General features: G+C 35.5%; 2 long non-coding RNA genes across 2 annotated transcripts; both read left to right on the plus strand.

Annotated features, from left to right (window-relative positions):
* The first annotated feature begins 15,617 nt into the window (after positions 1 to 15,617).
* LOC132196920 (uncharacterized) lies at positions 15,618 to 22,402 on the plus strand. Its single transcript, XR_009441802.1, has 5 exons — positions 15,618 to 15,992; positions 16,071 to 16,213; positions 17,252 to 17,363; positions 21,202 to 21,407; positions 21,827 to 22,402. It is a non-coding gene; the product is annotated as an uncharacterized LOC132196920 (long non-coding RNA).
* LOC132196921 (uncharacterized) lies at positions 17,370 to 20,583 on the plus strand. Its single transcript, XR_009441803.1, has 3 exons — positions 17,370 to 19,564; positions 19,632 to 19,736; positions 19,876 to 20,583. It is a non-coding gene; the product is annotated as an uncharacterized LOC132196921 (long non-coding RNA).
* Positions 22,403 to 23,506: the final 1,104 nt, after the last annotated feature.

Raw genomic sequence — 23,506 nt, forward strand, 5'->3', positions numbered from 1 at the left:
GTGTAATTATTACGACTCAGAACCACCTCTTGCAACACCGAACCAGCTCTTCGCGGGCCGTCTTTGCGGCCACCAAGAAATCGAGCAAGTTCATCAGACACCGAAGGCCGAAGGGCTCGCGATACCCCTTTAAAGGTCTGCACATGCTCCCCCTCCATTGGCCTACAGCTTGGCCTCTTAAGGACAGTGGCAGTTTCGCCAATCAGCCGCACCGGGCACAGGTCAGCAGATTTAATTATAATAGGGTGCTCGAGGCGCCACTTGGTGTCCGATATATTGTTAGATCGCTGTGCTTCTCCTAGGCCCCCCAAATAGACCTTTAAATGCATGCAGAAACTTGGGCTCCATTGACCTAGTGACCCCCCTTTTGGAAGGAAGGGGGCCAGCAAGGGGTACCCTGGCAGGTCGGAGCGGGGCGCTCGATGCGCCACCTGGTGGCCGATATATCGTTAGATCGCTGTGCCCCCCCTATTATACCTTACTTAATTTAAAATGAAACCAAAAATCAAGGTATAAAAATAATTTTTGTAATATTACTACTTTTCATCTTCGTTTCATTTTTTCAAAATTTTATTCAATTAATGGCCATTAAATAATTTAAGATTGAAGCCATAAAATACACAAGATACTCAATATGTCAGTAATATCAACTCGATCAAAGTTTTTAATGAGATAAGCCGATCTCAAATCCATATTAAAAAACATTCTAACTCCTTGGAATATAAGATATGAGCAATAATTGAACTCAATTAAAAGCTTACTATAGCAGTTTGAACAGTAAAACATATTTAATTTTCAAAAGGTGCAATACATAAAAATTAAACATCGGAGGTGAAAGTACAGTTAATAAGATTCATATAAATCATAATTATTAATTAATTTGTCATAAAAAAGATCCATGGATAGAAATTACCAAAATTTATTTAACATTAAAGGTGCAGAATGAAGCTATTAATTGAGTAAAAAATAATTGAAAATTTTGCCGCATTAAACAAAATTTTTCCCCTCAATTTGCTGCGCCCTGTGAAGAATTTAATAAATCTTGTCCGCGCCTTGCTGAGTTATAGTGGCACTTTTTGCTAGTTAGACACTTGGCGTTAAATTAGAATAATCCTGAGATAGCGAGGCGAGCAAATTCGCGCAGGCGAGCCGACGGCCCCGACGAGAGAGGACCTCGTAAATTTCGTGAATGGCGCGATTGGGGCCGCATTCCTCATTCATTAGAGAGAGCAGTTTTTGAGCGCGCGGGCGGCCCACGCTTTTCAGCCGCGCGCGGTACAGATCAGGTAGCCCCACTTGTCGCGTGGGTGTGCTTCATTACCGTCTGCGCAGACTTTGTGTGAAGCAAAAATTCCTCGCAGCAGCAGCAGCACCTTTTCATTATGTTTATTAAACACTTACCGTCATTATGGGCGCGCCGCTCTTTTCTCTAAAGGCAACCAGCTTTTGGCGACACAATTTGGCCCGAATTGTTCGAGTGCGCGCGCGATTTCGACTTTTGCACACACGCCCAGTAATTAAGCGGCGAGGTGTTCGCGGATTTCGGCCAAAACTGCTTTTGAGCGCCTTCAATTAGGACGGTATAATTAGGGTGTTAATGATGACATAATTTTAGTAAAAAGCATTTTAAAAAGCTTGCGAATCCTTCATTCAGGCTCCCACTCTAAGCAATTTTTCATCTTAATGAGTATTTTTGCAAAACTGGTTGACGATACTTAATTAAACAAAACTCTCCATATTAAAATTCACAGCCACGATTTAAATAATTTTTCTTTTTTCAAATTCTGCTGTGTTGGTCGAAGTGAAGCCAAAACAAATATGAGGGAACCAAAGAAAGCAAGCTAAAATTATGTTTGCGATTTTTTTTTATTCACCGGCGTTTTAATAAAAAAAAAATTAACTTACATCTAGGGGACGTATAGTGAGAGTTCTGATTAATTTTAAAATTAAAATTGCTCATCTCGCTTATTTTTTTTTATCCATCAGTAGTCAGTGCCATGCACCTTTTTTGCAGTTTGTTATGGCAACATCAGTGTGCAGGATTAATGTTGATATTTAAATTGTTAATCTTAAATAGTTCTTCTAAAATTTGTTTCCAATAACAATTTTGGAGCCTATCAGAATTTAAAATTAAATTAATTTTTTATTTAATTTGTCTTCTTTTAAAAGCTCTATAATCAATATTTTTCCGATTTCCCCTCCATCACACTATGAAAAAGTTGCAATACTATAAAAATGTCGACACCTGCAAGTTTGTAAGAGATTTTTTTATTTTTTTCCATCCATTACAATATTATATTTATTTCAAACATGGATTGAAAGAATAAACAAATTTTAAATTTTTTTATCAATTAGGAACAATAAGATATCAGTTGTGGTAATTTTTTTTTCAACTTTTTATTTGAATTTCCCTTATTCACCAGCATAATATGCATATTTTATTCTCGGCGTCGCCGCAAACATTACGAAATTTCCCTTGGCAATCAAACCCTTTTTGTTGTCAACCACTTGACATTTTGCTGACTAACAAAGAAAACAAGAACAGGTGAGGCGCGCACGAGATGAAACAAAGGTACATAAGCATAAAATCACGTCCTCTGTCCAGATGTCTCTTACTCTCGTCTGGCCAAACACGTGAAATTCACTGCCGCGGAGCCGCACTCGAGTGCTATTATAGAAGAAGCTGCCCTGTTGACCAAAGGCGGATCGTAAAAGAGCTGAATTCGAAATCAGGCAGCACCGCAGTTTTGTATATTCAAATCGTTTTTTGTCATTAAATATGGTTCCGCCGATTAATTGTGCGTGGACGCCTGGACTCGAGAGCACGTGGGGTTTCGAGGGCCATATAAGCGAGTGGACGCGAGACGCAGCTGCAGCTGGGCCGCCTCCGTGGACACGTGGGACGGCCGCGTGGTCCTCCACTCATTCGGCCTGTAAACAAAGAAAGCCCAAAGAAAGGGCGAGCGATAAAAAAAAAAGTAGTTTCCGAGTGGAGGAGTGTGTTAATTATTGCCTCCGCTGCCGAATGGATGCGCCTCCGCACCACCAGTCCATTCACAGCCGAGAGCAAACACGACCTACGTCTTCACATTTCAACCTCCGAGTGTCTTTCCTTCCTCGTTCGAAAAACGTTGTACAATGTCCAGCCGGTTGTAATTTTTCTTCACTCAGAGTTAATAAAATGTGAAACTGTTATGCAAGAAAATTGTTTAAAAGGGATTTGTTTATATTAGCCTTTAAGACAATTTTTATATGTAATTTTTTTTATTGATTTTTTAGTTTAAATAATTTATTTTTAGTAATTTTAATATTTCATAATTTTTTCTTGTAATTTTTTAAACAATTTTTAGTTTAAATTTTGTTTGCACGTTAAAAAAATGATACATTGAATTAAATTTTTAAATAATACATAAGGTATAAATTTTCTCGGGTCATTGATGTAACCTATACATTATATTAAATCTAATACTTTTTTTGGTATGTATGGCTCTCCACCCAAGTTAGTATAAATTATATAATAAAAATTAATTAAGTTAAATAGTAGATGTCAATAAAAAAATTAATTACTAGTTTAAAATAAGGAATATTTACATTTAAAAAAAATATAAAATTCTCGAACAACCCAATGCTTGAAATTTAAAATTAAGAAATCTTTTCTCAACTCCTAATAACCCTTTTGTGCGATCCACTCTCCTCTTATCTCGCGCGCTCAGGAAATATTGCATGGCATTTCCATTTTAATTAGAAAAGAAGAGGTTTCCTCACGAGCACGTTTCTTTCTTTTTTCTGTCTCCCGAGAGCGGCTAATAAATATTTGCCACGACGAACATAAATTCCGCAACATCCCACTGCTCCCAAAGAAATAAGCCTATAGGGAGAATAACTATATTGAACCCGATATTACAATGCAGCGTCTAATTGAAGGCATATTTCTTTCCTTTGCTCTCTCATACATAATTATGTGACCTCATCACATAGACGTGTGTGTGTATTCACTTAAATGTACGCGCAGCAGGTGTCCGTTTAATGAGTTTCTATCGCAATGTGACACCTGATGAAAAAATAAGCAGAGGAGCATTAATATTATTATTACTAATAGCAAGATAAAAAATGTAGAAATTGTGGTTACATCTGGAATTATTAAAATAAAGGACACTTCTTTTTAGAAAAACAAATTAATTCTACCTATTTTTTTCAGTGTTGATTTTGCAGATGTAAATTCAATTTTTAATTTAAAATTATAAAAAATATTTCTTAATTTCTTTCAATAAACTTAAATAAAAAATAATTTAAAATATGGAAAAGCTCAAGGCAAGTCAAAGAAAATCGAAAAACAATATAATTATGTTAAAAACTTAAAAGCTGATAAAGTACAATTATTGAATATTTTTCATTTCTTTTTTAACAGTGCAAAAGAGAAATATGATAAATTTAACGCAAAAATTTTACACATAAGTAAAACTTTGATTCTAATATTTAAAGTTCATACCAAAAATAATTTAATGTATTTTAATCGTTATCAAGCATAATAGGGAATCATTTATTGACGCAAATATCAATTTTCGAATTTTGTGTCATAAACATAACATTTTTTTTAAGTTTCCTTTCTTCAACATTTATTTCTCATGACGAACTTATATCTGCAGTTGGAAATCAAACCCCAATCATCCCAACGACAGTTCTCTCTATAATATTGATTGCAATTCTGTTGGGGTCCCTTTTCTATCACATCTCCCATCCTCCCGAAAACACAACATCTCAGCAAGACGGAAACAAATTATAATCCGTTTGACATCCGAACGAACAAACACAAAAACTAATCTGGCCAAGACAATCCGCGGCACAAATCGGAGCGCGCATCAATCAATCAATCAATTCCGCCACCAATCGAGCCATCGATCACTTTTCCGAACAGCACTCTCGGGGATTTATTTTTCACTTCCATTCACCAGAGCAATCTCAAATAGATAATACATTATATGGCGCGGAGGCTTAAATAAGGCAAAGGGTGTGGCGCGCGAGCGGCAGGTATGCGCCTCGACCACCACTATTTATATATATAAATTTTTATACACATTTATCCGCCGCACGCCACGAGAAAAATCTACGCGTGGCAAGAACCCAGCGGGCGCGTGACAGCCAACCGTGAAACTTCTCTTCTTCGTCCTAGAGAGCAGAGAATTAACCAAGTCTGCTATGCTCGCACGCCTATATATAATTATTATCGTCGTGCAGTGGCCCAACAGCTAGCTCCACTAATTTTACACGCCGCATTTTTCTCTACGACGGATAAAGAAAAAAAATATAACCAAGGTTGAACTTACATCGGATCATGATTGTTACAAATCGCTCTCTCTCCCCGATCCGAGCATCTCGTTTCTGTTTTTCCTTACATCTTTTTTAAGGCGAAAACTAATTGAACGTGGTGGAGCAAAAAAGTAAAAATCGAAGAAGAATTCTGAGGTACACGTCTGATTCGTCTCGTTGGTTGCGGTGTAATTGAGTGCGACGTGCTCTCATGCTCTTCCAACTTTTTTCTCATTTAAGGCTTGTGCTCATCTATACAAAAGTTTGATTTATCAACAGTTATCTTGCTCAATTTCGACAATTTCATTGCACACACAATGTCGTCAAATTAAAAAAAAAAATATTGATTAACTAAATTTACTTATTTCTTTAATATTAACTGATACATTGCCACTTAAAATAAAACCTTCTATAAAGAACTAGTCAGGAGATTGTAGACAAATAGATAAGATTCTTCTTTTGTAGTTTGAAACTTTTTTCTTAAATATCTTATTTTATTTAAAAATAGCATGAAAAAATATTTTCGAGAGCTGAACCATCTTCGTAAGTATTTAATTTACTCACAACATGAAAAAAAAAAACATTTACCCAGGAATAAGCCACTCTTTATTTTTTCTTTTAAATAACAAATCGTGATTTTAATTTAAAAGAGCTGGCAAATGCAGATCCTCCTCCCGCCCAAGAAGTTACAGAGTTTCCCATAATTACAGTTAAACTCTTGAAGTTTTGTTAATTAGATTCAAAAGAGTTCTGCATGCAGAAAGCGGAAAAGCAATTTCCAACGAGACTGACCGCTCACGAAGCTGTAAAATTAAAATTTCGTTCTTTCGTGCGTGGCAGTGAGAAGGAAGGAGGAAAAGACTAAGTTATAATGAGGATGTGGATAGGCCGACCAAGGTGAATTATTTTTTTGTTCGAGTGGCGCAATCAGTGCACTCCGCCCGATGAGGATTATCATTTAAAAGGCACTTTTAACGCGAGAGAGCAAGGGTAAAGTTAAGCATGGGGCGCACCAATAACACAATGGAAGTGACGCGCGCTCCACAGAGATGATTTATATCGCGAGAAGAGGGGTCTGGAGCGCGTGCAGCGCGTTTCCAAAGGATGTGCTGGTATTATCATTCGCTGTCCCGGCGCGGGGGATTAAAACTTCTTATTTAGCAGTAATTGAAGATAATTTGAACTCGTGAGAGCCAATTACTCAAACGCCTTCACGCCGGACATCGCCTGGCCGCAGACGGAGCGGCCAATTTGCTCGCAATTGATTCGTCTCACGATTTTCAAGCCCAATTTTCACCTACACACTTGCACGTGATTTTATATTGATGTGTAATTTTGATTATATAATAATTGGAAGGTTTTATTTTATCTCCTCAGTGCCTACAGCTAGTGCCTGCAGGCACTGTAGGCACTGAAGGCCCTGCAGGCACTGCAGACACTGCAGGCACTGAAGGCACTGCAGGCACTGCAGATGTGAAAAAGTGGTTGAACCGGTATTTCTTCCCTACTTACACTCGCACCCTTGGTCTCTATTAAGGCTTTATAATTTTTGCAAAATTCTCTATTTTGGGTCGCTTTTTTTAAATTGAAAAACATTATTGAATAGGCAACAAATGCATTCTTGTACAGGCATAAATTAAAATAAATATATACCAATATAGCCTACTTAACATATCCAAAATAAAATTATACGCATGTCAAAAAATAAAGGACACAAAAAAATTTGCTTGGAAAGAATTTTAGTTGCTCTTGAGTGCTTCAAAAGTGTATATATAGATAAAAGAAGTTGCACAATAAGCACAAGAATTAGTTAGAATCTCATATCTAAAAAAATACCCTGGAAATAAGCAGGTTGAAATTTTCCCAGGATTCTCAAAAGGTGTAAGTGACAAAGTTTTCCCACCTTGCAGGCAAATTAATAGCCTCACATGCTTTTTATGGCAAGCGGCTTTGGCGTGTGGATTTCCAGCCTTGCTGAGACGGTCAACCTGACACACGTGGACAAAATTAATGGCATTTGAAACCAAGTTTGCCGTGTTGTTCTCTCTTCTTTCGTTTACGAACGCACATTATTGTGTATAAAGCTTGAAATGATTAAGAAATTTTCGGATTTGCAGCCGCAAGAGAACGTCAAAACACCCGCTGCGCTTAAAATATCGTTTGTCGTGTGTAATTTGCTGTTCGGCGTACGTTTTAGCAGCGCTTTAAGCTTGTCGCTCAGCAGCGTGAAATATTCGCGAACATTCTGCCTGATGTGCGAATGCTTGTCGCGAAATTATGACATCATCTTCGCGCACAGCCAAGCAAACAGAGAGTATCGGGTGACACCGCGAAATGAATGGTTTTTGACAAATTTCAAATTGTGCATGTACAACCTCGAGAAGTTAAGATTGTAATGCCAGATAGAAGAGTTAATAATACATAAAAAAGGGTTTGCCTGCTTGGCTTTCACACAAAAAAATATTTTAGCCACGACGGATGTTAAGACTGTTCTTTGTGCACACCAAATAATATTTTCAGCTCAAAAAAACATTAATAACTTGCAGGTGTCAAACTCTTAATTTACCCAAACTCATGATAATAATAAATTATGAAAGAGAGGCCTGGAATATTTTATGATGAGAGACCGTGCTAAATTGACTTTTGATGAATGGGTTTCAAACAACTTAATTTTTATTAGGAAAAAGACAATGCATTTTACGATGAACTCGTAGATAGCATTTTTTTTTGCTGAAAAGTTTATCAATAAAAATGTTGGTTTATTTCTGTTTTTCCCAATTAAATGATATCTCAGAAGTTTTAGCAAAATTCTTGCTTGTATAGTGGTGCCGTTTCGTCCAGCAATATCTTATTCTCAAGAAATTGTTTTCAAAAATGGAATGTAAAAAATGGTTGTAACAAATGGAGAAATAAAATATTTTATTTTGAAACTATATAAAAACGTATAAAAGTAAAAATTTCAACTGAATTCTTATTAGTTTCAAATTCAGACCGTGTGAAAAAATTATAACAATAAGTTTGTTGGTGAAAAATTCAATTATGCGCAAATGCAATAATTCTTTTGATGGTTCAACGCAATGATTTTTTTTTGTGCTGCTTCATCGTGCTCTCAGCACAGGGTGGACCAACTGGCAGAGACGAAAATCAGCACGAGGTTATGTTCGACGCGCGGCATTGAGCCCCTCCGAAAAATAAATTACTCGCGGCTACCGCGGCGCGTATTACTCTTTTTATCGGCGCGCGGGGCATTCCATCGCTGCTTCATTATTTATAACAAACGTACTACGCTTCATTATAAATAGGACCTGCTGCTGTCACAAGCAATTGCACGGACTCACGTCGCGAGATGCAAAAAAGCAGCCAGCCAGATAAATCATGCGGCCCCACTCGCCGCGCGCGGATTATAATATTCGATTTATTATTTTATTGAACCCACGCCCTGCTTTAAATTGTTTCGCTCTCTGCTTTTATTCAATGTTAATCAGCTCTGATGTATTGTAAGGTTTTGTGCTCGACTTTTTGTCGCTGCAGAGAAGGCCCTCAACACCTCTCGCTTATTACTTTCCTTATGTAATCTCCCAATCCAGTAGATGCCGACTTTAAAAATTTTGACTAGTTTTATTGTTTTAAGAAACTATTTCTGCGTCGACCTTTTTTTCTTGAAGAAATTTAGTGTTAATCAGAAAGTTACGGAAAACCCCAGTTAAAATTTAATTGCAAAAATTTCAACTTTTAAATTTCCTCTGAAATCCTAGTATTGGAATATTTTAACGATAAAATGTAAAATCAATTGCAAGTTATGATTATTTTTCTTCTCGGTAATCAATAAAAAAAATTGGAAATTGGAAAAAATACAAGAAAGGGTCTGCTAAAACTTTTATAGCTCATCTACAATTTAATATTCTTAAATAAAAATCGTATGAAGAATGTCACATTCTAAAAGAAATTCATCCTCTCTGCATTCACAAAACATGCTTGCTGAGTTTTTCAGCTGATCAAAATGATTTTGACATATAATATTCATACATTTTTCTATATTTTTTATTGTTTGCATAATATTTAAAAATATGCCCAGTATGGTTCATTCTAGGTTTTCAAAAAAAAATCGGCGGATTAATTCAGAATTATTTTTTCAGTTGTTTGTTCACCCCGCATATCAAATTGATCTAGATCGAATAATTGAGTTAGCATACATTCGGCGCGGGTTTCGCTCGCAGACAAGATTAATAGCTCATTGTTTGCGGATTCCGAGAAGAACTCATGCAGATCGTCGCCTACACCGAACGAACGGCTCACGAAAAGGCAGATAAAGCGCACAATTAGACGGAAATTTCGACCACCGCGGGTCATAATGTGATGAATGCAGGGGCGCTCCCAATTTTTCAGCTCCATACACACGCACTCTGCACGGCAATACTAATGAAAAAATAAAACGCTCAGGTATTTTGGCATGAAAGGAAAATTAATGATCCGTTTGTGCGCGAGCCAATTTTAACGAGGCTCGTCAGATAGAGAAAAAAATTATACTTTTAACAACCTCCACGCCCTTTATATATAATATCCCACGAGAGAATAAAAAATGCGATTACTGCATTCACACAAGTCTCCTTCAAGAAGATAAAAACGATTTTTGACCCAAACCCTTTCAATTTTATTTTCGGTGCATTTTCATTTTTCCTCAAACGCCATTAATTTTTATAGCACTCGCGCACTAAAAGGGGTTTGCAGGTGTTAAAAAGGCCTAAATCGTTTTCAGCGGTATGAAATTTCACGCTCGGCCGCATTAATCAGTGCTCGCGAATGTGATAGCCGCTCATTAATAAAGTAATTGAAAAATGGCTCGGTGCCTTTCTGCCTTTTGCGGCCACTCGGCCATTTAAACTGCAATAAGCCGCCGTGCTGCGGATAATTAATTGCCGCTGATGGTTATTTTAATTTGTTCCTTAAGCAGCCAGTGATCATTCATAAAGTAATTTGCGCCGTTTAATTAGTCCGTCCGTTTCTCCGACTGCGCTTGCTGGTGGCAAAGAGAAACCGCTCTCACACTTCAAGGGGACAACTTATGGGTTTTGGATTCTATACTCTTTTCTGCTCTTCTTCAGGGCTGTTCAGGGTATTGTTAGTAAAAAGGATATTTATAATGTTAATTAAGAATTAGAAGACGGTGTTGCGATAACAGTTTAGGTCTATTGTTAGAAAATCCAACATGATGCTGTTGTCTCTGCGAAAATAATTTGATTTTTTTGCATTAAATGCTAGCATTAGGAACCATTTTAAAATTAAATATAAAAATAATTCACGAATAATGTGCTTATATCAGAATTGAACTATAAGAAATTCGGTTTGATTTTTTGAACTGAAGTCCAAAACCCTAGAAGGAGTCTGGAAGAATAATGCATTCAGCCGCAGAATCAATTTTTCTCCTGGACAATTCTCTTTTATTTTCTTTGTCAGTGGCGCGTAATTGCGATTTAATTATATACGCCCAAACACAATTTGAACCGTCATAATTTAACCCAAGGTGAAATTCTTTTTGCATAGCAAACTTTTGAATTGAAAATGTGAGGAATCCCGCCGCACTTTGCATATTTTCCCCATTTTTCCACAGCCGCGCAATTAATCACGAAATTCACTATGTCAGAAAAAAAACAGGCTAATTTTATTGCACCGGACGAGTAATTACCTTAGCCCTCAAGTACATTCGCTCGGGGGTTGCGTGCATTAAAGGAGGAAAGAAAATCCGCCAACAGACGCGGGCGATATTTGATCCTTGGTACAGGTGTTGAGTATTTTTTGCCGGCGTTTTGTGCCTTACCACAGCAGACGCACGCGAATAATAATATGCTAATTTTCACTTTCGCACTTTGGTCTTATACAAAAGCACCTGCTCGGGATAAAGGCAGCGGTCCAATTCTTCCCGAGGTAATCCTTTAATGCAATATAAAATTTAAAAAGCTTTTTTACTTTAGTACTTGCCGATTTTTTTCGCCAGGTGATTAAGTCTGGCAGTCGAGACGCGCACGTGCTACCCCCAGGGAAGCAGGGCAATTTGGATAAAAATCAGAGCTTGGGTGAAATGTGAGGCGAAATCCACAGCACGAAAGCCATAAGCTCGCTGGAAATTTCTGGAATTTATAAAAATATTTTTTTAGTACAAAAAAAATCATGCTTCGCAAAACTTTAATATTAATAATACGTAAGTCTTGATAAAAACTAAAAAACAAATTTTTAGCAAAATAAATACTTCACATTTATAGATTATGTTATAGTTGTTGGAGAATCCATCCTCCTAAATTTGTTACATAACAAGATAAAACAAACTTTTAACAGTTATGGGTAATTCTATTATATACAAATCCATTTATTCAAATTCTCTATTTACAATGACTTATTATTGGGCAAAAAATATATAAATAAATAATAAATATAAAAACTATAAAAACAAAAATTATTTTTATTCTAAAAAATAAAAATAACTTCAAACTATACAAATTAAATATATTTTTTACAATTAGTACATAATAATTTTAACAATCGTAACTTCTTTTGTGGATTGTTTTCTTTTCTAATTTGATAAATTTAATATACAAAGCAATTAAAGAATAAGAATATCAGAAATGAAGTTCAATTTTTCTCTTGAGAGTTACTGCGCCTCTTTTAATAAGAATATCGGCACTTTTCTCGCAAACAGTTAGTTATTGTTAGTTTAAGATACATTTTGCTTAAAAAAATTAATGTCGGAATACTTGCGATACCTTTTTCTTATTCTTAAGTAAAAAAAATAGTAAATCCCCCCCCCCCCCCCCCAAGTAACTAGCAGTCGATTGTAATAATAAACTATTCCACAGCTCTTTTCCCAAACTGACAATTAAAAAAAAAATATTATGCTTCTCTACTAGCATAAAACATTCATACAACCACAACCTAGCAAAGAACTGCATCAGAAGATCCATTTTCTATATTGATTTCGTAGTCATTGTTTTTAAAATTGTATTAATAATAAATGATGCTTCCTCCAACAATATTTCTTTTCTTCAAATGTTTCGAATAAATTTAAACTATCTGCTATTATATAATGATAAATAAAAAAGAAAAATACATCTCTCCCACCTTTTTTGTGTGGCACACGATAATTTTCATCTGCACGTGTCCTCGCCTGACTGATTGTTGAGAGAAGGAAACAAAACTCGCTACAATCCTTTCAAAATCGTAGAGGAAACCACAACAAGAGATAAAATAAAAACCATATAATTCCGTGGTGGTCCTTATTTTTTCTATAAATTTTTTCTCCCCTTTTCAAATCTTCTGGGGGCACGCTGACAATAAAACGTGGAGCGGACGGGAATCAATCACATTGTTTTGAGGCCTTTTTCACCTCGAACGCCCAATTATTTATCACTGCAGACGAGTTTTGTTATTAATGCGGCCGTAATGGCAGGAAAGTCTCAAATTACCAGGTGCCTAATTCACGATGGTAAGCCACACGCTTGATGGGACCCATAATTCGTGCGTCCCTCTCTCCCACCTACACTCCTCCCGCCTTTTGGAAACAATTTTTTACCTGAATTCGCTTTTGAAATGCGCCTCTTCCCACACCGTCCGCGTGTATTTTGAGAGATTTTATCTCGGTCTCCCTCTCTCGGAACGAAAAGACGCGCGGCTGCTGCCGCTCCAGAGACGGAATGGAACCCCTTTTACAAGTCTGCTTATAGGGCTGCTTGTCTTTCAGGTCGTCTTCTTGCACAATACCTGAGAGATGAGATTGAAAGGTCCGATATCGTGCTTCTCGTGAGATAGGCATCTCTCTTCTCGAGAGCAGAGATGGTCCCTCTTTCGGCTCCATCAGCGGCAGGGTCGGTCAAGAAAAGTGTATTGTCCTATCGTGCCACATAGCCGCGCTCTTTTTATCTGTCAATCACCCACGTGGAAGCAGCGGGCCCCATACCAACACACAATCAGCCCGTATTTATAAATGAAAACATATAAAGAATAAAATAAATATCGTTCAGCGGGAGTTTCACCTGCGAATCACGTAGAAAGATGCGAATTTCTGGAATTTGCATCGTGTCCGATAGATAAACAAACCGCTTCATTAGGTAGGAAAATATTATATAATTATGTTTCTGAGAAATGAAACTGGAAAATAAACATTTCCGTGGCAAAATATAATGAAGAGGCAAATTTTTGCAGTTAATAAATTATCAAACATTGAAATAATTTATATATCTATTTAATATTCTTTAGAAAATGTACTTTGCCCTCGTTGATACTTTAATCAAATGAACATTTTTTATAATTAGTTGAGACTAGTTTTGAATCTTTGAAAAGAAAATTAATCACAATCATGCTTAGCAATTTCAAGAAATTAACAGTTCACAACAATTTTAATCTTTAATCAGAAAACAATATTTTCTGGGTTGTTTGTTCCTCTATAGCGCAAAAACTAGTTTTTTTTCTCAATAAATTAAATTAATTTTTTTAGGGTCAGGCCAAGACAAAGTCTTGTCGGCCTGTGCCCTTTATTGTAAGTGGTTGGGGAAAGTTCAGATTTTGATTATGATGAACTTTGAATTTCTGTTTTTTGATGGTTCGTTATTGCCTCTTTATTATAAAACATTTATAAAAAAACTTAAATATCATCAAAAAACTTTTGCTGTATCATACCAATAAATTTCTAAATTATTTTCTTACTTCATCTCCAACGATGATTTCTTTTAATCGCTTTTAATCATACAAGCTCCTGTTACATCAAGTTTTTACTGCTCCAATTTAGCTGAAATATGAACCGGCAGACTCTGAAAAGGAGAAAGATAATTGCCATTCATCGCGGAACAATCTCTTGAATCAAATCATCACACAAATATTTTGTTAAAACTGGCACTGATAAAGCCGTCGAAAGCGATACGAGGCCATTTAAACGCAACTCCATCTGATTAGATGCAATCTGCTGCAGGTTGGCGCTCTCGCCGAATATAATTTCGGACCACCGCATCGGAAAATGAGAAAGACCGGGAGCTGCACAACGAACGATGAGTAATTTCCACACAGTTTCTGGCCAGAGATGTTAATCGCGGACTACCCGACTCTATTTACATGGCTCTCTGAGATGTACGACAAGCAGCATCTGTGTTTAAATCTCCTCTCGCCGAGATTTTATCGCGCGTCTCCTAAAGTATTATATTATATATCAGCAAAAGAAGAAGCGGCAGCTGGGCCGCGAATCAACAGTTTTATTCCAAAATTTGCTCCCTTGCGCGCTTTTGTGGGTGAATTATTATTATTTCAACCATCGTAGCGAGCATCAGGCACACGCAGCATTTTCCCAAGCTTTTGTTCCCTTTCATGGCTCGTCTCTTCCTTTCTTTTTCTTATCTCCAGTGATGATCTTCCTCACAAATCTGCTGCACGCGGATCAGCGGCATGATGACATTATTGTGATGGACCGTTTGGAAAATATAAATCATGTGCATTCCAACAAGGCACCGCCGCTAAAAAGATTTGCGCACCTTAAATGCCAAAACTGTACTTTCGATTCACCGGCTCTTGATCAGATTGAATTGAATTTTTTTAAAGGCAAGAAGAATCTAGAGCCTTTTTTGCTTCAATTTTTAATCGTATTAATCAGTAAATAATTTTGCTACATTTTATAACAGAAAATAAATTGTTAGAAAAAATAAGGCATTGTGACCCATTTTATGAGTAAAAAAGAACAAAAATTAGCAAAAGGATCATTATATTTTTTTTTATGTAAATATTTATGTATAATTCAAAAATTGGACGTCAAAATTCAACTTATTTTTGAAGTTTAAAACATTTTCTTCGTTGTAAGAATTAAATTGAAGAACGTAGACTTAAAGTTTTAATTCTGTTTAACGAGAACAAAGACCACCTCACATTTTTTGCTTCTGTTTTTTACATAATTATGCAGAATTTCTTATGATATAGAATTAAGCGAATTAAGTTTATCTGCCTGGATAAAAAGTTTGTTTTTATTCCAGAAACTGTTTAAATAAAAATTTAAAATTCATTTTATTATCTTTCCCTTGATATGGATTCCTCTGTAATCTATATGCTGTTTTTATTTTCCTTTTTTACGCGTGATCTATCTCAATTTATAAGTCTGCTCTTTTTGTTAAAAAAAACCATAATATTCTTTTAACTTAAATTTGTTTTGATAAAGATTAGTATAAAATCTTTAATTATTTCACAAGACTTGATTAAAACATGAGACATGATTAATGGAGATTAAAAAATATCTTCCCTAATTTGGAACGGAAAACTCTCGAGTCACACTGCAGCCGAGAGGAATATTAAACAGCGCTTGAGCTAAAAAGGCGCTGTCAAAACAAACGGGATGAAAACATTTACCTGCGCGCCGAGCGGCTAATTTGAATATGTTTACACAAGCGCTGCTCATTTCTCGCTTGCGCGTGCATTAATTCCATTATTTATAAACGCTCGACGTGTCTCGTCGTCTGCATAAATATAAATCGTCGGCTTTTCTCATTCCCGCGAGCTGCACCGCACAATTGTGAGTTCAGGAAAAAAACTCTCCGCGCATGAATAGTGAAGAAGCAGCGATTGTAACGATAATTTTCGTCCATTATTCATCTCCCTTCGTTACACGCACGGCATTCTTGCAGGGTGACTCGCCTAAATGGCTGTGCAACCCTTTTTCATCGCAGGTGAGTGGTTAATATAATTTTTTCCACGCATACATTGACGACAATGCCTATTATTCTGATTTGGTTTTCTTATTCAAGAGCGTGCACCGCCGGAATATTTTAACTGACGTTTCTGGATCAAAAGATGATGATGCAGCAGCATCAATCCACGCTCCTTTCAGTTCCAAATCATAATTGATGTGCGTCGTCAAGCACAAATCGCTTGATAGAATTATAAAAAGGTTGGAAAGGATTTGAATTGAATATAATTGAAACTTTTATACAATTCAACGCTAGGGATTTTCAAAGATTTAAAATATACTGGAAAAACAATTTGCTTACTTTTGAGAAAAAAAATTGTATTCTGTATCCATTAGAACTTTGTATTTAATATTTTTTAATAAGACATTTAAGAATGATTATGGTTTGCATTCCTGTCAGCTTTATTGCAGACTATGAGCATACAATTTTTAATTTGCTGTCCGCAAGATAATATTTATTAATATTTTATTTTCAAGAGTGCAACATTGCAAGTTGAAATTTTGAATGACTGCAGTTTACAATTCAGTCAATATTTACTTATTTTCCATAACACGCACTCCATTCAGGCAAGTAAATAAATTTTATAATTAAGAAAGTTGCCATATTTAGATGGATTTAACTGATACTAAAAATTTATATAAAAAAAATATTTTAAATATTTAATATTTTCTATTAACACTAGATAAATCAAATTTGCGGTGTTTTGAGCTTGAATTATTAGAAATTTGAGTCATAATGAATTTAAAAATTAATTGTATAATTATAACCAAAAAATAAATTTAAACGATTTTATTATTAGAAAAAAAATAAATATATGCTTTGTTTGGATTTTATCATTAAATAACAAATTGATTTAGCGCTCTCAAAAAATCTATCCTTGTTATTATATATTTTTTTATTATTATTATTTTATAGTCCTCTATATAGAGTATATTTTGTTGTTTGCCATTGATTTTTTACTCTTATATTTTCTTGGCTGCTCTCTTTCTGGCACTTTCAGTCATTCAACTTTCTTAACTTTCTGACGGCCTCTACAGAACATGACACTCAATCAATGAATGAAAATGGTTTTATTGAGTGAATGAAAGTACACGTTGCATGCACACAGAACTTAAATATAAGTGAAGTGTGAGAGAAAACGGAAAACACGCAGTGAGAAATAAACGACGATGAATCTCTCCGCTGATTAATGTACCGATTAATGATCGCCAGTTAATGTGTGTATATTTTTTCGGCAGAAAGAAGCAACTACCGCTCCTCCGGCCGCAAGAAACATCACGGGGAAAGGAATATTTCACCATATGCTGCACGACGACGATATAATTTACGGCTTTTGCGTTTTAACTGCGGGTAAGTGAAATAACGCGGCGCGACACACATCTCGACGCTGCTGTTGCCGAGATGTTTTCACGTGTCTTGCCTCGCGGGGCAATGAATCTTAAACGAGCTTCTTTTCTCTCTGCAACAATACTGCACCCAAAGTCACCGGGGGAAAACGAGGCTGCCGTAATAAGGAGAAGCGTGATCATTAATTAAAAGAACTTGTACGCTATCAATTTCCAGTTGAAAAGTATAAATCTTGGTGAGTGCGGTAATGTGTTTTTCTGCACTTGTCTCAATGGAGAGATCTTGGCTCTTCTTTCAAAGTAAAATTTCATTACGGGTAGCACACATGGCTTCTTTATTACACTCTAGATATTTAGCTGATTGGAAAACATGTTCCATTATTTTATTGAATTTATATTTACAATTTATTTTTGTTAAATTTAATTATTATAAACAATAATTTCAATTAATTTGTAAGTAATTTGAGTTAAATAATTAAGAAATACAACGAATGACTTGACTTGAAATTTTTTCCATATAAAAAAAATAAAAATAAAAATTGAAATTTAAGCAAATCTAAATATCCTTCAATAATTCACTCAAATTTATTTTTTCACTCTAATGCAAGTTCATAATATTAAAATACACTTGGTTAGTTAAAGCGAGAGTCGGTAAAAGTTTATAAACGACGCACCTGCATTGCACCAGCTCTCATTCATCTCCGATTCAAATAGATTTGAGCTTTTGAATTTTTTTGAAAAGCGTCAAGAGCATCGCCAAATGCATTTCTACGCCCATTTGCTACACCCTGTCCCCTATTCCTCCCCTCGCCATCAGAAACCTGATATTTAATAATGAGCTCGACTTAATTTCTGTCGGCGTTGAGAAAAATTGGCCATGAATAATTTCGCGAGCCTTTTGAAGCCGAAAACTGGTTTCCAAAAGAGCAAATATTTTTCTCACAAGAAGTTTATATAAGGCAGATGCTGCGCAAAGGTATAGAGAGTGAAAAGATCTTGTCGCTTATGGTATGGAGTAAATTGTGTGGCGTGTCTCTCTCAACACAAAAAGAGCAGGGGGATAGAAACTCATTTATTTTGCCAAAAAGGCGCTGAGTCACCGCGGTGTTATTTTAAACGCTTTTTGCACTGCATTAATATATATTGTGATTGAAAAATTACGTCTGCTTCGTGTATTAACGACACAATCGTGTAATGAGGTTGCGTGATTGAGACGCATGTATAAAAGAAAAACAGAGTCTGTGAAAAGAGCATGATTAAAAGAGTAATAATGCAAGAGCTAAATTTGATTTCTTTGTTGCAGCATGTCATAATTTGCAACGGGGCATAATGAAGGGTCTTATTAGCATGACAAAAAAATTTGAATATGTTTAGCATGAGTTATTGAATACCTCATTATAAGAAATATTTTTGAATAGGAAACGCACCATCTTAAATTTATTGCCATAATCAATTAAACACTAATTTTCAGCATGTTCTTCAATCATTCATGATTATTAATCAAATTTCAATCAGAAGTAAAAGGAGTATTGCATTGATTCTTTTATTTTATGCTGTTTGCAGCGAATTATGAAAATGATCAAATATTAATAAAGAAAGTTCAGACACAGAATAACCAGGAAGTTGCAAGTTTTACAATTAAATATAACAATAACAGAGAAGCATTTTTTATGAAACATAATTTCTGGTAAATAATTTAAGTTTTATCTGAGAGCACACGCAGAAATTTTTTGTCCGACTGAAAACGTCTGGACGAATTTTATCCGATGTCTCTACTAGTCTGTACGATTTGGTCAGATAAAACTGTAGTTTTAGAACTTCTAAAAACAAAACGTATGCTCTGTCCGTTTCAGTCGGACAGATTTTTCCAAACGCTTGAAGATCCGATACAATGTACGGCTTTGCGCTGCTACTGCAGCCAATTTCAAAACTGCTAGAATGTCCGAGTTGGAAACGGACAGGCTATCCGAGAAACTTGTAACCGCGCTTCTCGAGAACAAAGGATAGCCTTTCGGGGGGAGGTTTTGGCGACAGGCAAGCACTCAGGGTCTGGGGATTTTCGATAATTTTCGATATCCCAGGCATTTCTCAGGTTTGAAAACACCAACGGTCACTTCAGCGTCAGTCGAGAGAGCTCTCTTCATAAGGAAAGATCTGTGTTGCGGAGAGAAAAATTGAAAACTCAACGAAAAACTTCTATAATTGGTAAGAAATTTAGTAAAATGAATATAAAAAATGTATGTTGAAATAATTTGGACTTTCTAACTTGCAGAAAATTTCCACGTTCTGGCCTCAACTGTGACGCTCGCAAAATGAAAATACGTTTCCTGGTGCAAGTTATATTATACAAGAACTAGAAATGAACATCAACTGCCAGGTAATACTTTTCAAATTTTCCTCTCCGTTTTATTTTATTTTAATTTTGTTTTCAATAAATTTAGAATATTATATATTATAATTTTCTTTCCTTCAAACTTCAAAGCAAAAATTTTAACGTGAGGAATGCATTGTTTCAGAAAGAGCTGCTTGGCTTCACCGTGGATATTTACTACAATTACTACCAGAAAAAACCACTAGAGTTTGACATGAAATCTGAGAAAATCAAGCAATCAAAATCATCTCTATAGCTTGGGCACATCTCTGGCAAAGCGCGAGTGCAAGAAGATGAACTTTTCCTCAGAACGTTAAGTAGTACTGTTCCGGCAATCCGGTTTCATTTATTCAGTAAAAAAATAATAATACATTTACATTTTTTTAAATCAATGTGTGATGCAAAATTTTCTGTGGTTGTCGTTTTCAAATGCTTGATTTTTCCATACCTCTAAAGCAATTTTTTTATTGATAATTGTCTCAAAAGTGCTGTGTTATTTTCTCTTTCAAATATGCATATCAAAACTTAATTTCAACAACTTTTGCAGTTTGTTACTTGTATTTTGCTATTTTCTTGTGTTATTTTGTACTTTGTGAATTTTTGTGTTAAATAAATATTTCTATACTGAAATTATCCATGCATTATTACTTGTACCATATATACAATTAAGAAAACGCAAAGAGCAAGAAATAATAAACGAATGGAACAGAATAGTGAAGTCGGACAATTTGTCTGTGTTGGGTCGTAAGCGCGTTGCGTTCTCCTCTCATTTAATCCAGGCAACCCAACTCGGACAAAATAGGAGAGTTGAAAGCGTACAGAGCTTCCGAGCGCTGTCTCCTATCTCGTATGTTTTTCGGCGTAAACATTTTCCGATTCTCAATACAGACAGAGTAACCGCTTTTTTTCATAAGTCATTTTTTAGCAGTTTGAAACGGACAGACTAGTAGTTAGGTCGGACAAAAATTTTCTGCGTGCATAAATGTAAAATTTTCTTATATTAATAATAATACGAAAAATATTGAATATTAATAACTAAATTAATAAATAATAATTTATAATAAATTAGTGTTATTAAAAGAAATTACTATATCTGAAAAAAAATTATAATAATTTAACATTTTTAATTTTATTTTGAAACAAAAAAATTTTACATGTTGCGCTAGCTACGGTGGGAGGATGCAAAGATTTAGTGGATCAATTAACATTATAAATTCGGTTATATTTGTTTTATCAGACGAGGCTCGGCCCAAATAAACATTTAATCGCTTTTATCGTCAAGTCCAATTTGAATATGAAACCAATTCAAATTTATCTGCTCAGCTGGAGCAACATAAAGTAGGACCTTTTCAGGGACTTTCCGTGCCTCGCCGCCACTCTATAGAAGGCAGAACCACCCAGATTTATTGTTATTGTTCAATACAACGTATCTCTCTTCTAATTGCTAATAAAAATAAAAATCTTTTTCCAGAGCGCGTCTCTCTCCCGCTGGTGTGACAAACTGCACCTTTTCTGCCGAGAGATAGGAAAAAGAACGCGGCACGCACCACCCATGGACAAGATTTGTGGCACCCTGTAATTTATTGTGGAATGTAAAACAGCCTCGGTGTACAATAATGGAGCTATTAACAAAACACATTAGTTTGATAATATGAGAAGCGTCTTCTCGCTTGAAAGGTCTGAAAATGCGTGTCCCTTCCCCCATCCTTTTCTCCTCTCTCAAAAAAATAAAATTTTAGTATAACATATCGTCAAAATACATAAAACTCGCTCAAGCAAAGCTAAAATGTTTATATATAAAAAGTGCACCTTTTCTCACATGCATTTTTTTCTTCAGAAATCAATATTTTGGCACTTCACACAAAAACGCCTTCCTGTTACAAAACTTAATGATTGTCGGAAATCGTTTGATTCCGGTCTTTTCTCACCAAAAACCATAAAAAATCCACAATGAAATTCGGCACCCCTCGACAGAGCGAACGGGGCCTTTTTCGTTTAATTGATAGTCGCGATGACTTTTCTCTGAGAGGAAAATCTCACGTGGGGTGCCGAGATTATTTTCACCCTTTCGCTGACTCATACCTTTTTCTTTCCAGAAGCTCGATTGTTGCACGCCTCGATGGGCAACCCCCCGCATTTCTGAACTACTGCAGGTGTAATGCACATTATTGTGTCATTGAAAGGGATCGCCTTTTGCGTGCCACCAACAGAGTGAGTCGGCAGCATTTCCCCCGATTCAACCAAAGGGTTGCACACTTTATTGGTTTTAAATAAACCCAGACGGAGAAATATACAATTTTGACTCAGCATTTTTTTTTTCCATTCAATGCGTTCAGCTTTTGGCGGAAAAGGGTGCGATTTTATAACCAGGGGCTTCACTCGCTTTTCACGTGTCATTGGACACTTTGAATGCGAATTAGAGGAGACCAATTATTGGAGTTTTGTTTGCGCAGTTTGATTAATGGGTCTTTTCGATTGACATTTTTATGTGTATGCTCTTTAGTTCCTTTTGCTAATGCCCTCGCTGTTGCGCACTTTTTTACTTTGAAACGTGAATCGCTTTTTGAACGTTGCAAATCCGCTATGGTTTTGACAATTACATGGCAGCACGAGTTTCATTTAAAAAAAGTATTTAAGTAAGTTTAGAAATTTGTTTAAAATTTATATAATTATGTAATTAAATCCCAAAAAATTTATCACTTTTAAAAACTTATTTTATTTAAATAATTGTATAAAAAGTTCATTCATGATTTTTTAAAGTATTTTAATACATAAAATAATTTTATTTCACACGTGCTATTTTTTCTTATTATTTGTTATTGTTAAAAAATTATAAATTATTGTTCACTAAAAGCAATTACGCTGCTTACAAATATTGCAAATTTTAATAAATATGAACTATTCCCATGATTTAGCTGGATTTAGCTATATCAATATTAAGTTTAAATCTCTATAATTTTTTAGGTCCTATCAAAGAGTAAAAAGTAAGTCATTCTTAAAATGAAAACTGATGAGAACTTTTTTTGAAAATCAATTAATTTTTCACTTTTTTTATTTTGTTTTTTTTTACTCTTTGTGCCAAAATAAATATTACCACTGATGTGTTCCATGGTGCAGGTGTAATTATGGTGCAAAGATTTAACAAAAAAATCTTTAAAAATCGAATTGCCTCGCAATTGATTTTTCTCTTCTCCCCTACCCGTTTTTGCTCGTCACTCAAAATAGCATAATTGCGATATTCGGCAGCACTCAAGGTCTCTCTCACACGTCAAACCCCTAATTGCAATCATGACACGATTGTGTTTGAGAGAGCCATAGGTGCTGAAAAACGGCGTCCCCTTGTTCAAAAGGTGCTGATTATTATTGAACGTGTGTGTTATAAAATATGAATTCGCGGTGATTACAGGCACTTGGCTGGCAAATTTGCACCGCAAGTGCCAATTATAGTAAAACACGGATGGCGAGAAGAAGCGCGGCCGTTCTTCAAACCATGTTGCAAATGAGCATGTAATAAGCGCCGACTGACAATTTAAGTACATTACACTGGCCTTACACCTGTTTTTCGATAATGAGATGCTGAAAATAACGCCTCTGCTATTTCCCCCTATATTTAAAAGTTTTTTCTTAAACATTGCAAAACTAATTTTCTATTTTCATCACATTGAACCTTAAAATTAACAGTTTTTAGTAGAATTTTTTCTAAAGAATTTTCACATTACGGTCCTAAACAAGTGCAAATAGGTTTTTTCCATTTATGAATTATATTAGACCAAGCT

The sequence above is a fragment of the Neocloeon triangulifer genome, unplaced genomic scaffold, assembly GCF_031216515.1.
Source record: "Neocloeon triangulifer isolate White Clay Creek 2 clone unplaced genomic scaffold, ASM3121651v1 ptg000012l, whole genome shotgun sequence".
NCBI lineage: Eukaryota > Metazoa > Arthropoda > Insecta > Ephemeroptera > Baetidae > Neocloeon > Neocloeon triangulifer.